The sequence below is a fragment of the Papio anubis genome, chromosome 1 (genome assembly GCF_008728515.1).
Source record: "Papio anubis isolate 15944 chromosome 1, Panubis1.0, whole genome shotgun sequence".
NCBI lineage: Eukaryota > Metazoa > Chordata > Mammalia > Primates > Cercopithecidae > Papio > Papio anubis.
Genome location: NC_044976.1, coordinates 142,287,341 through 142,301,324, shown reverse-complemented (window position 1 = coordinate 142,301,324; position 13,984 = coordinate 142,287,341). Strand labels below are relative to the sequence as shown.

The following is a 13,984-nucleotide window of genomic DNA, read 5'->3' as shown; positions in this document are numbered from 1 at the left end:
AGAGAGAGAAAAGGTATTTGGGAAAAAAATCAACACGTTAATGATTTTTAAAGATCAGCAAACTAGAAATAAAAGAGAATGTCTTTAACCTGATAAAAGGCACACACACACAAACCTTGCAGCTAACATCAAACTTTCTGGTAAGAGTCTGGATGTCCTCTTTCACTGAAACTATTTCGCATCATACAGTATGTCCTAATCAGTGTAATAATGCAATAAAAATACAGTCTACACATATTTGAAAAATCACTCTCTGTTCCCAGACAACATAATTGTGGACATAGAGAATTTCAGGAATCCACAGAAAAGGTAATGAAGTAACATTTGAGTTTATCAAGGTTGCAGAAAACAAGATCAATACACAAAAATCAGCTATATTTCTGGATACTAACAGCAAACAGTGGGAATTTGAAAAAAAAAAAAAAGATAAAAGTACTATTTACAACAGCACCCAAAAAATTAAATCCTTAGGCATAAATTTATTGAAAATGTACAAGATCTAAATGCTAAAAAGTACAAAGCACTGATCAAAAAAGCAAATTATATCTAAATAAATGGAGAGATGTAGCTTGTTGATAAATTGGAAGACTCAATATTACTATGCTCTCACTTCTCTCCCAATTAAATCTATACATTCAATGCAATCTCAGCAGGCTTTTTTGTAAATATTGTCAAGCTGGCTCTAAAAGGTATATAGAAAGGCAAATAAACTAGAATAGCAAAAGCACATTTGAAAAAGAACAACATTAAAGGAATCTATTCCATTTCAAGACTTGCTGTAAGACTTACTACAGGCCAATATCCTTCATGCACATAGACACAAAATCTTCAACCAAATAATTAGCGAATCAAGTCCAGCAATATAAAAAGTTAATGTATCTTAACCAAGCAGCGTTTATCCCAGAAACGCAAGATGAATATCCAATAATTAAAATAGTATGGTATTAGTGAAAGGATACACATATTCACAGGAACTTATCAGGTTGAAATCCAGGTTGTCAGCTTGGTTGGACTCCTGTTTGAAGACTCTGGGAAAAAATCTGCTTCCAAGTTCATATGGTTGTTTGTATAATATCGATCCTGACTATTAGATTGGTTCCACACAGATAAGCTCCCTGTTGATAAACCTGAAAATCAACACATTAGTAACCTTGATGGCATCTACATAATCCTTTATACCTTATAAAGTAGCATAATCAGGGTGTATTATTTCATCGTATTCATAGTCCCAGGTATTAAGGTAGAAAATCTTGAGGGGACTATGTTAGAATTCTGCTTACTATATCATCTATATGTGAAAGAAAGAACCTTATGGGTACTTTAAATCTTATATAAAAATTAACTCAAAAACAATCATAGACCTAAATATAATACATAAAATTATAAAATTTCTAGAAGCAAATGTAAGAGAACAACTTTTTGACTTTGGGTTAGGCAATGCGTCTTCATATATGACACAAAGGTATAATTCATTTAAAAAAACAAGAACAATAATTTGGGCTTTTTCAAAGTTGAAAACTTTTATGCTGTGAAGACACAGTTAAGAGAACAAAAAGACAAGCCACAGAATGAAAGAAATATATTTTCAAGTCATCTTTCTGACAAAGGGTTTGTTTCCAGAATGCATAAAGAACTCTTGAAACTTAACCAGAAAACAACCCAATTAATAATGAACAAAATATATAAACAGACACTTCACCAAAGAAGTGGATGAAAAATAAGCATCATTAATCATTAGAGAAATGCAAAGTAAAATCACAATTAGATATGACTACATGTCTATTTGAATGGCTAATATTTAAAAAGTTCCATACCATGGAATACTACTCACCAATAAAGGAAACAAAGTATTGATGCCCATGGCCACATAAATGAATCTTAAAATGCATTCTGGGCTGGGCGCAGTGGTTCATGCCTGTAATCCCAGCACTTTGGGAGACCGAGGCAGGTGGATCACGAGGTCAAGTGTTTGAAACCAGCCTGGCCAATATAGTGAAATCCCATCTCTACTAAAAATAAAAAAAAAAATTAGCCGGGCGTGTTGGTGGGTGCCTGTAATCCCAGCTACTCAGGAGGTTGAGGCAGGAGAATCGCTTGAACCTGGGAGGCAGATGTTGCAGTGAGCCGAAATCGCGCCACTGCACTCCAGCCCAGCAACAGTGCAAGACTCTGAGTCAAAAAAAAAAAAACAGCCTTCTGCTAAGTGAAAGAAGTCAGACCTAAGATGCGATATAGAAAACGTTTTATGATTCTATTAATATAACATTCTGGACAAGGCAAAACTCTACAGACAGAAAACGAGACAGTGGTTTTCAGAGGTAGGGGATGTGGAGAGGGGTTGCTTAGAAAAAAATCAGTAAAGATGAGATTTGGGTTGATGAAGCTGTTTTGTATCATGATTATAAATGTGGATATGTAACTATATATTTGTCAGGACCTGTAGAGCTATATACTACAAAAAGCAAATTTTATTATATGTAAAAAATTTTAAAAACCAACCAGGATGTTGTGGGAGGACTCAATATGGACTACAAACTTAACAAATGAATGTAACTGTATTACAAATGAATAGTATGACCCTGCTAAAGAGGGTAGGGAAGAAAGGGACTAACCTGAATTACTTTGAAAATGAGTATTTTGATCGGATGCTGTAAGACTAAATACTAAAAGAATTGTACAATACTAAATTCTAGTAAGTACATTTTCTTCTCTCAGGGGAATGAATTAGCAATCCTGAAACACTTTATGTTTGTACTATAGTTAAACAAGTATGTGAATATTTGGCAGATAATGAGAACTAGGAGTCTCACTGTTAGAGAAAGAAGTTACAAATAAGAAAAGGTAGAAAGCTAGAATGAACACTGTGGTGTTGAACTGCAATCAGAGGTATCAGTAACAATTTATGCTTTTTAAAATATAAATACAAATAGATACAGAAATGTAGATGTCTGTACGTGTCTGAGTTAGTATACATATGTATATTTCCAATCTTTGTGCACTGCAAGGGTCTAGAAGTAACAACACCCTTGTAGAAATGAGCACATCTCTTCCTCTTGGTTTTAAACATAATTCTCCCCCCAAAAAGGAACTAGAAGTCCTTGGAGAAGAGGTACAATCCAGGCCTGGGCAGGGAAAATACAGTGGTGAACCTTGAGCATTGTATGGTGTCAGAAAGTAAGGAAATGGTCCTCAAGGAAAGAGGTATGTCAGAGGGATCCAGAAGCAATCTAAAAGAGTGCCACATGATCAAGTTAGAACAATTTGAGCAACAAAATAATCACAGTATTATAACCCATAAAATATAATAAATATCAAGTCTACTTGATATGAATAAATAATTGAATAAATAAATAGATGTGCAAGGAGAGACAACTCTTCTTGATGAAGAACTTCAATTAATAAATATGGAAGAAGTGAAAATTACCATTAGTCCTACCAAGTGATGCTAAAATAATTAGAAAAAAGCTTGAGGAACAAGATATTTGCATAGTCTCAAAGTATTTCTCAACATCTCAAAGACATTTATTAATTACAAAAGAAAAGTTAGCAACTTACGGTAGAGAAATCCATCACAAAGTGCTTTGACCATGTGATCAAAGTTAATATAATCACTAATGAGACATATTTATTTCATATGACCTCCATATCAACACAGAGAAAGACATAATCATTTCTGTGACATTCCTACCAAAAATGACTAACTTCAATCTAATCATGAGAAAACATGAGACAAACTCAAATAGAAGAAACTTTATCAAAAGACCTTGAAAAGGTATTTTATGTCCTTAGCCCTTTTGAAGGGTATTGGTGAGTAATTCTGGAGGAAAATTTATGAAGAAAATGAATAGTATGACCCTGCTAAAGAGGGTAGGGAAGAAAGGGACTAACCTGAATTACTCTGAAAATGAGTATTTTGATCGGATGCTGTAAGACTAAATACTAAAAGAATTGTACAATACTAAATTCTAGTAAGTACATTTTCTTCTCTCAGGGGAATGAATTAGCAATCCTGAAACACTTTATGTTTGTACTATAGTTAAACAAGTATGTGAATATTTGGCAGATATTACTGACCAATACTGTTTTCTAGAAAAGCAAAGGTTGAAGAATTGTCACAGATTGTCAAGAGACCAGAAGAGATGTGACAACTGAATGCAATATAGAATTCCAGATTACATCTTGAAACAGAAAAAAAAAAAAAAAAGTCATTAGTGGGAAAACCAGTGAAATCCAAAATAAAGTTTCTGATTTAGATAATACCATTGTGCCAATATTAACTTCTTAGTTTTGATCATTGTGTTGTGGTTATGCAAAATATTAACTTTAGGGAAAGCTACATGAGAGGTGTAAGAAAACTCTCTATATTCATGCAACTTTTTGGTGAGTCTAAAATTATTTGTAAATAAAAAATTTAATAAATAATTAAAAGAGAATAATGGGAAATACATCAGTCACTGGTCCATAGGAATGATGGAATTCTGATTGGACAGGTCTTTGAAAATTCCCTGCTCTGGTAGCTGAGGAAGTTCCTTAGTTGACACTAGTTCTGCTCCCTAGAAGGAACTCTTGATCATTGTCCTTCATCCCCAGTGACATTGCTAAGTTTTTGTTGCTTCATTATCCTTCAAGACCATATCTAAAGTAGGTAGTGGGAATCATGTTCTGTTAGCAACTGTACAACTTTCATATCATACTTTCTGCTTATACAATTTTGATGTCCTGTATATTGGTTAAAGCTTAAGCAATTTTTTCTTTGAAAATATAATTCCCTCAAAAAATTCATAGACTTAAGATAATTTTGCTCATAGTTAGTCCCATGTGTTAGCAACCTAACTAAAGTTCTTTTGTGGGCATAGCTCCAATTCTTGCTTCATTTCATTATTTACTTTAATGGCAGCTTTCTTTCTTACTTTAACGGCAGTTACTTTTAGGTCTTCTGAACTAAGAGGACTGGTTTGGAAGGCCACACCCTTGGTCTGTTCTTTGCCTACCGAGACTGTTTCTCCCTGAGGATCTTAATGGTTTTTTTGTTGTTGTTGTTGTTGTTTTGTTTTTTAATTCTTCTTCAAGGTTATATGTAACAACTATCTTCTTTTTTGTTTAAGGTATAGGACTTAACTTTTCCAAACATAAGAGGGTCTAAATTTCTGGAGACTATTTTTCTGAGTTTGTATCTGTTTTGAAACATTTTTCTAAAGTAGCAAGGAGCTCAAAAAATACAGTAATCTAGCTATATCTAGTTGTTTCTCTTTACCCTATAGTCTCAGTGAGTGCAGGGTATATAATTTGTTGCAGGCCACAGTTTACCAAATGTTTTGTTATAGCATTATAAAGGTCATACACATTCTAGCATGTTGAAGCCACCTGGTGCCTCACCACTATGCAGATGGCATATATATATTGACTTAGTTAGGAAAAGCCCCAGTTCTAGCATCAACTGTTAGAAAGAAACACTTTAGACAAATTAAATTTAGCAGAGTTTATTTGCACAAAGAAGAATTCATGAATCAGGCTGCACCCTGAAACAGGAAAGGTTCAGAAATATCCACCCAGCAATATGGGCAGATAGTATTTACAAACAGAAAGAGAAAGTGGCGTACAGAACCAGCTTGATTGGCTACAGGTGGGCATTTGCCTCATGTGAACATGGTCTGATCAGTTGGCAGTCTGTGATTGACTGAAACTCAGCTACTGCGATTGGCTGGGATTCAACTATTTACTATAATATACTGTTAGGTTAGTTTGCAGCTTATTTATTTACATACTAAGTTAGGTTGCAGTTTGTTACACAGGAACTCAAAGTAAAGACACATCTTTGGGCCAAATTTAATTTAATTTGACACAATATCTGAATTAACTAAAATATAGCTAGGCAAACAATACAATGGCTTAACGACAAAAGAGCCTTAACAATACCTTCCCTTAAAGAATAGTTATGTTCATTTCTCTCCCACAAAACAGACCAGACATGAGGTTTGCTCTGCTCTGCATCTTTCTTATTTCTCTACCATTCCATAGTAAGTTGTTCCTGGCTACATGACGAAAGTTGGGGGAAGAGCATTGGAGAGTACCTGTGCAACATGGTAAGGATATGGCCTGGAAATGGCATATGTCATTTGTGAAGATTTAGTCATGTAGTCACATCTTGGTACAATGGAGTTTGGAAATACAGCTTTTCGATGGGTGGCCACATTCCCAGCTGCTAGTCTAATTCTGTGGAAGAAGGAGAGAATGGATTTTGGTGACACTTAGTCTCCATCCGCTCTCCTCTTGGATTATCTATCACCACACTTTCCTGGTTTCCCTTTCACCTTCTTGACCTTTTTTCCAGTCTCCTTTGCTGACTCCATACTCTATTTAACCTCTAAATGCTTTTTAGGGATCAGTGTCAAAGGGACCAGTCTCTAGGTCTCTCCTCTTCTCTAGCAATACTCTCCTCTGATTATCCCAACTCATTCTGTGGTTTTTAAGTAACATAAAAATGTCAAATCCTAAATTCCTTTCTCTAGCTTTGTTCCTTCTACTATACTCAAAATTTCTATATACAATGGCTCTCTCGCAACCAACTACCAGAGATCTCAGCTTGGCAATCCGAACTCATCATGGACAAAACTAAACTCTGTTTTATCCCTACAAAGCTGATTCTCCCCCAGTATTTTGTCCATCCTGATATGTGGTAGCATCATCCAGCCAGTTGTCTGAGCCAAAAAAAAAATCCAGAAGTCATCCTTGGTTCATAAATCCTTCTCTCAATCCCAACATCCAATGGATCAGCAAAGTTTTGTGTATACTACCTTTAAAAGACATGTTGAACCTGTGCATGGTAGGCTAAACGATGACCCCCCTCCTCTGCCCCAGAAAAAAAAGATGTCTGTGTTCTAATCACCAGAACCTGTGAATATTGCATGGCAAAGGGACCTTGCGGTTGTGGTTAGGAATCTTGAGATGGGGAGATTATCCTGGATTCTCTGGGTAGGACCAACGTAATCCATAAGGTTTCTCATAAGAGGGAGGCAGGAAAATCAGAGTTACACCAGGGAGAGAGACAGAAAAGGGTGATAAAGGTGGCAATGGAGGAAGAGAGGAGAAAAGGCTATGTGATGCAGGGACATGGAATGATACAGGTCAAGGAATAAGGTTGACCTCTAGAAGCTAGAAAATGCAAAGAAATGAATTCTCCCTTAGAGCCTCAAGAAGGAACATGAGACTGCTGAGGTTTTGATTTTATCCCAGTAAAACTTCTGACCTACAGAATTCTAAGATAATAAAGTCATAAGATATAGGCCACTAAGTTTGTGGTAATTTGTCACAGCAGCAATAGAGTACTAACACTCTATCCGTGTCTCTCTATCTCCACTGCTTCTACCATAATTGAGGGCCAGCTGCAAGCAAAAACTGTCTGAATTTGAATTCCTATTCTGCTACTTACCTGCTCTGGGCAAGCCATTCAAGCTTCCTCTGCCTCAGTTACCTCATCTGTCAAATGAAATCATGGTAGAGTCGTTACGAGGACTCAGTGTGTTGCCATATTGAAAGTCTTTGGAATATTACTTGACATACTATAAGTATGTTTAAGTGTTTGCTATCATTATTGTTATAATTTATACCCTGTATCATTTCAATACTCAGCTGGTCTCCCTGCTGCCTCTCTTGCCCATATAATCTCTTATTCACAGAATATTATTCACAGTAAGAATGATATATTTAAAACATAAAATCAAGTAATCTCTTGGATTATAATCCTCCAAGGGCTTCCCACTGTAATGAAATTATATCAAAAATTCTAACCAGAGCCTACAAGGCCTGGTATGATCTAGTCCATGACTTACCACCCAACCTCATGTCAGTCTACTGTCTGTTGCTGACTCGCTTTTCCCAACTACTGTTCATTTGGCTCTCCAAACTCACCACACTTTAAGTGGGCTGTTCCCCTGCCTGGAATGCCATTTTCCCATGTCGTCGCTTGACTGACTCCTTTTAGAAATTCATTCAAAGTCTTCTGCTCAGAAAGGCTTTCCCTCCCAATTCAAATGAAAATAGCTGCCTCTACTATTTACTTACTTATTTCATGTATCTTCCATGAAAAGAGCCCGCTGCTGTATCCCTAGTGCTCAGACTATAACTTGCATATTATAGATAATCAATAAACAGTTGTGAAATGATTGTTGGTGACATGTGTGAAGAGGCCATTTGTTGAGGTGTCATACTGGTGCATCCCACATATGTTCTGAATCAGATGAGCACAGTTTTAAATCTTTCCTCTCAGCAGAAAGGTTCTGCCTAAAGACAAACTAATTCATCAGTGACGATTATGTAAGTCTGTTTTCTCACATTTTTCTGATTATTTTTCTTAACAAGTGTCACTAGGGACACTTTCCAGAAAACCACTGAAAAGGGACTTTAGCAGTGTGTGAGACCTATATTTAATCTCCCAAACCCACCCTTTCTAAATCTGTTTTTGTTTTGGGGGACAGGAGTTGTGTGTTTATCAGACCGGATTTTGTTCTATTAGCCAGGCTAGAGTGCAGTGGCCCCATCGCGGCTCACTGCAGCCTCAAACTCCCAGGCTCAAGCAACCCTCCGACCTCTGCCTACTGAGTGAGTAGCAGACATGCGCCACCATACTCGGCTAATTTTGTAATTTTTTGTAGAGACGGGGTCTCCCTATATTGCCCTGGCAGACCTTGAACTCCTGGGCTCAAGAGACCCTCCCACCTCAACCTCCCAAAGTGCTGGGATTATAGACATGAGCAAATAATTTTAGGCATGAGCAAATAATTTTAAATTGTTTTGGTTAAAAATGAAAACCTGTGTGTATGATACCTACATGAAGTGAGTCCTGCCTTTAGAGTACAGCATTTCAGAGACCCATTGTTGAAACACCTGGGAACTTGCTTTCTCAGAAGATGCAAAGAAAACTGAGATCCAACAGCAGAAGAAAGGCAAGCCTCACACCATCCATAGAATAGCTCCTAGGAAGTCCCCACATAGTGTTGGGCTCGTGTGTGTGGCCACCAGTTTGCACAACTCTGCACCCTGTTCTTTTATGTTTATTTTTTCTCTCATCTCAGCATAAGGCTATGCACAAATAGTAAAGAAAGTTTTTCTCAGTCTTCATCTATCTAAATTCTTTCCAGCATCTTCCCTTAAAATATGAGATACTGCATGGGCCTCAGTTCCATTTTCATAGGGATGGGGTTTTCTGATTCTTTCAACATAGATCTCATTTGTTAATTTAGAGTGTAAGCTAAAAAGAAAAAAAAAAAGTTTATAACCACTCTGCGATCATTTTAAAAATGTGAAAAGATGTAACATGGGGTTTAGGGTTAACAGGAGAAAACAGACGGCTGGATGGTGATTCACTCTTCTTCTCCCTAAAGACACCAACATGTAACCCTGGGGTGGCCTTGTCGACATTGCAAGTGCATACCTGGCATATCATCTGACAGCCTGAGAGTGCCTGCTATTACTCAGAAGAAAAGATGGTGTATCTGATAGTCTGAAAAGAACAAAGACTCCAGTTACTTCATCACTCTTGCTGGAGGGTCTGGAATTAATTGTGTTTCTTTATATCCCATCTAATTTTACAAAATCATACCTCTCCATGGCAGTTTACTAATTTACCACCTCATCTAAGATAAGACTTTGCCAACAGTAATAACATTTAGAAAATGCTGTCAGGCCTGCCGAATACAGTCTCCCGTTCCTCCAACCTCACCCCCAGCCCATAGACACACATCTACACAGCTCACTCAGAACTTAAAGCAGGTAGACCCAGCCTCGAAGGACAAAAAACAACCAGAATGATTTGGTACCTCAGAAGTTTACCTTCACAACAAGAATAACTAACTCTATTCAGACACCTCTTTGAGTATCTGCTCCAGTGTCAGTCCAATGGGTAAAGACAGTAGAAAGAAATAATTGGTCTACACTTCAGAAAGGCATTTTAGTATATTTCCCTTGTACACATTTGTTGTGTGCTTATCGTATAAAGATCACTGTATGGATTACCTCCCCTCAGATTTGATGGGCAGGGAGCAAAGCAGGGAAATTGCAAATTTTGAAATGAGCATGTAAATATCAAGCCTGAAGATTCTAAATGGAACATTTGGTGTTATGGTGTTTGGGGAATAGAAAATGACTGGGAGGTCGGATATTCAATTCAGTTGCATAGTCAATTTCACCAAATTCTACTCTGGCCTAAGGATGAGTAAGCAGGCTTGGTACACAAATATCTTCTAAATTTAACATGGGAATATGGCATATACATGGAGACTTAGACAAGGGGTGATAGGGCAAAGGTAACCAAATATTAATAAGTGTTTCCCACTAGTCTAGTTTCTCTAGGCCATCAAGCAGTACATCCCTGATCTTTAAGCATGATATGGTGTGTATGTGTGAATTGTGTGTGAGTGTGTGTGTGCTTGTGTGAGTGTGGGTGGGGTATAAACTAAAGCAAAAGCATGTATGTTTCCCTTCTGGCTCAGATTGCATTCATAGATATAATTATTTGTTTAACATAGTCACACCATATCATATTACATTCTATGATTTATTAGCAAAAGCATGCTCTTTAAACTTCATTTTCCCAAGCAGTGATAATTTCTTGACATGTTTCATTACTGGGAAATGACATAGACATTTGTTATATTCTCAGACGATAAAATATTACCCTGCTCACATACCTTCATGGAATATTAAACAAAATGAATGCCATTCCCTTTCTGTGTTTATCATATCATATTAAAAGTGAAGACGTAACCCTTATGTTTTCTTTCCTGATAGACGAGACATTGGAAAGAATGAGTTTAGTTTACCCTTCTTTCCAACTGGCTTTACTTAGCTATTTGCAAAGCCTCCAATAACGCTGTTAGAGTATCATTTCAATCATCCAGCTTTTCAAAGGCCATTCCCAATATACCTTTCTTTCAAATCATCATGAAGAATAAAAATCCGAAATTTCCCCTATAAATGCGTTTCTTGTCTTAACCCCAGATTCAGTTAGTTTCAGGCAATGATGGAAATAGCAAAGATTGGGGAGTGATCCAATGTAAGGATTACACAATTCTTCATAGAAACTGGTTGTAGACCAACTTTATGAATACGTTGTAAACATTTATCAGCCCTCATACTGGATCTTTCCATATGCATATAAAGACCATATGAAATATACATTCTTTACCACTAACATATCAAAAAATGTTATCTAGTGTGAGTAAGAGATTATGTACTCACAGGGTGGTATATGCACACCCATAACCACACAGATACACACATTTATTATAGAAAGAGTTTTAAAATACTATGGACTTTCTGTAGAAAGCAGTTCATCATGGAGAATAATAAATTTTTTTGAGTTTCATCAAATGTATTGCATATTAAGAGGGATTTTTCAAGGCTATGCTTAGAGTTGAGTTGAAGTCCTAGACATGTCTAAGTTTTCCTACCTCTCATGGATAGAATCTGCATTAAACTGAGGGGAACTTTGCCAAACACCAAACATTTTAGATAAGGAAAATCTGTGCATTTTTTGACATGACTATGGAAAAATAGCCTAAACATCTAAAACAACCTCAAGCTGAAGTTCAGATAGTCTAAGTTCTACACTTAACCTTTATTACTACCTTGTTTGAATTCAGGCCAGTAAATTAATTATTCTATACATTAATTTTCTAGGAGTTCCCAGGGGAGAATAAATTTGCAGTATCTACTTTTAAAGTAGTTGAGAGAACAAAATAAAACTGTATAATCAGTGCAGCTCTCTGCTGAAGGTGAGAACCTACGCAGTTCACAGGGTTAGCTCAACAGAAGGGCCATAGCTTAATGCTTAGTTGTCACTGACTTGAAATTCATAATAGTTTTACCTTTGAACTTGTGCTTGGTCCGTGAAGTCCAATGAGACAATGAAGCATGAGCAGAGCAGACGTGATAGGTGTGAACAGGTTGTGTGCAGGCTTGGGTCTTCTGGAATCCTGAGCAATGGGCAGAAACATCAACAGTGGCAGCAGCTGCCATGGCTCAGGGAGAGATTATATGCTCTGCATGGGGGCAGCACCAAGATCATGGCTCGCCCTTCTACCTCCAAAGCCTGTCCTTATAGCATCTGTACCAAAATTAACTCTCTGGTCTGAATACTGGGACAGGAACTGCCTGTACTCAGGCCATAAACTTTGTCAATACATTATTACAAAATCAACTGTGCTCATGGACATTGTACTAAAGCATATCAGAGAGTTCTTAAAATTCTGCAAAGACTTTAGACTCTCTGGTTTTGAAAACTTCTGCAATATTGCAAAGCAAATATCCACAGATTTAGAAACAGTTTAAAGATCATCACATTCAAAAGAAAAAGAACAGTATTCTCATATGAAGCTTTGGATGAACCAATTATTAACAAGGAAGACAATTCTAAGACTAATTTTTCTGCCAAGGGATATATTGTGATGGAATGCATAAACAGTTGTTCTGAATTGTGTACAAATTATGAAGCCATCTTTGGTTTCTTGTATGACTGCCACAAATTGTAGGAAACATTAGGAAAAAAACAATATTTTTAGAGAAATGTTAGAGAAAACAATAAAATAAAATGCTGTGGTATATATTCACATGTTAAATTAAATTCAGACTTACAATAAACCAATTTGAATACAGTTAAATCTTTTTAGAAAAGTTTTTTTGCAAGAGTCATCAGTACTTGGCCAGGCACAGTGGGTTATGCCTGTAATTCCAGCACTTTGGGAGGCCGAGGAGGGAGGATCACCTGAGGTCAGGAGTTCAAGACCATCCTGGTCAGCTTGGTGAAACACCATCTCTACTAAAAATACAAAATTAGCTGGGTGAGGTGGTGGGTGCCTGCAATCCCAGCTACTTCGCAGGCTGAAAAAGAAGAATCGCTTCAACCTGGGAGGCAGAGGTTGCAGTGAGCCGAGGTCGTGCCACTGCACTCCAGCCTGGCAACAAGTTGAGACTCCATCTCAGAAGAATAAAAAGAAGAAGAAGAAGTATTAGTTCTGGATGTGCTAAAAATGTGTATTTCAAAATAATGTATCAGAAATTTATCTCAATGTTCTCACAGCCTACAAAATACTACTAGCAGTTTTAGTAAACAGTTGCATCAACAGAAAGGTCCTTTTCAAAATTGAATATTATCGAGAATTATTTGCAACTTTGCATTTGCCAAGAGGACTGACATTGCTTTCAATTATATTAATTGAAAATTAAATTGGTAAAAGTGTAAATTTTGATGACCTAATAAATGAATTTGCAGAAAATTTGGCCAGAAAATTATGTAATTCATTGATATAATATTACTAAATTATTATTTATTTAAAATTATACCAATATATTATTGCGATTTGTAAGTTTATGTTGTTACTCATGTATTATTATTATTCCTGTTATGTTTTACAACTAACAAAATGTTTTTAAAGAAAAAGGTTTCTCTTTTAGCACCTTTATAACATTTTTTCCCTAATTTTTTCACAAGGAGCCCTGCATTCTTATTTTGCACAGGACCCTGCAAATTATGTAACCGGCCCTGGATGGAATACAGTTTAGATTTTTGCCAGAAATTTGCTGAATTCTATTTAACCAAAGCAAGGCTCATTTTTCTTTAAACACTTGAAGTATATTAATTTTATGTCCTTTATCTAATAATTCTGCCTTGTGGACATTTGTTTCTTTGTGTGTTAGATAAAATTTGATTAGTGTGTTAGTGTTCATTCAGCCCGTGTATCTCTGTGACAAGCCTGTGCATCAGGGTTGAAATCTGCCCCTGCAGTGGAAATTTACATTGCCTCAGCCAGGCACTCCAGGATGCTAATAGGCCACCTGAGGTTGGGGTTTTTAAAACCAGGAGGTCATACAAAACTGACTCTAAACCCCTGCAAGGGAATATCTATATTATAAATTCTCAGAGATGTTTTTCTACCAGAACCCAGGCAGAAAAACATAGTTTCCTTATCATCTTTTTGTGAGCATTTTT

At 36.6% G+C, this 13,984-nt stretch overlaps 1 long non-coding RNA gene across 2 annotated transcripts; it reads right to left on the bottom strand.

Annotated features, from left to right (window-relative positions):
- Positions 1–33: 33 nt before the first annotated feature.
- Positions 34–12,757, bottom strand: LOC110741350. Of its 2 annotated transcripts, none has more exons than XR_002517411.2 (3): positions 11,865–12,757; positions 1,832–2,009; positions 34–1,127 (listed from the first exon to the last, which is right to left on the bottom strand). It is a non-coding gene; the product is annotated as an uncharacterized LOC110741350 (long non-coding RNA). The 2 variants fall into 2 exon arrangements; XR_002517413.2 differs by having other exon boundaries at positions 1,832–2,006.
- Positions 12,758–13,984: the final 1,227 nt, after the last annotated feature.